Here is a 631-nt window from a genome sequence, read left to right as displayed (position 1 = left end):
CTCTCAGCCTGTCCCCATAGCAGAGGTGCTCCAGCCCTCTGAGCATCTTCATGGCCTCCTCTGGGCTCGCTTCAACTGGTAGATATCCTGCTGATGTTGGGGGCCCCAGAGCTGGATGCAGTACTCCAGGTGGGGTCTAAACAGAGTGCAGTCGAAGGGGAGAATAATCACCATCAACCTTCTTGTCATGCTGCTTTTGATAGAGCCCAGGATACGGTTGGCCAGCAGTGTCCTGGGCTCCATCTGCACATTGCTGGCTCACGTCCAACTTTTTGTCTACCACTTTTCCCAAGTGCTACTCCTCAGGGCTGCTTTCAGTCCATTCTCAAGCTTGGGACTTCAATGTCAAGTCTACTTTAAACTGCCTTTAGTGTCAAAATTCTGTTTGGAGAGCAGATTAATATGCTACAGGTTTTGTGTAGATGATGTGATCGGCTTCCTGGTTGGAGGTTTTGGGTTTGGCTTTTTTTTTTTTCCCATCCAGAATTGATTTCTTCCTGTTATTGAGCATTTTCTAGTACCTGTATGTTTTTGAGAAATAAGATTTCTTGTTCTCGAGTTCTATTATTTGTTCATCCAAACCTGAAAAAGAGCAAAAGGCTAATGTATGCAACTTGATGGTAAGTTTAAA

The 631-nt window shown here is 45.0% G+C and overlaps 1 protein-coding gene across 1 annotated transcript in view; it reads left to right on the top strand.

Annotated features, from left to right (window-relative positions):
- ZNF451 (zinc finger protein 451) overlaps window positions 1–631 on the top strand; it is a gene marked incomplete at both ends in the record, with an annotated part of 18708 nt that overhangs the window by 4407 nt on the left and 13670 nt on the right. The gene's annotated exons all lie outside the window — the stretch shown is intronic.

Source organism: Eurypyga helias, unplaced genomic scaffold (genome assembly GCF_000690775.1).
Source record: "Eurypyga helias isolate BGI_N326 unplaced genomic scaffold, ASM69077v1 scaffold12813, whole genome shotgun sequence".
Lineage (NCBI taxonomy): Eukaryota > Metazoa > Chordata > Aves > Eurypygiformes > Eurypygidae > Eurypyga > Eurypyga helias.
Note: the sequence above shows the minus strand (reverse complement) of the source record. Positions and strands in the feature narration are given on the sequence as shown.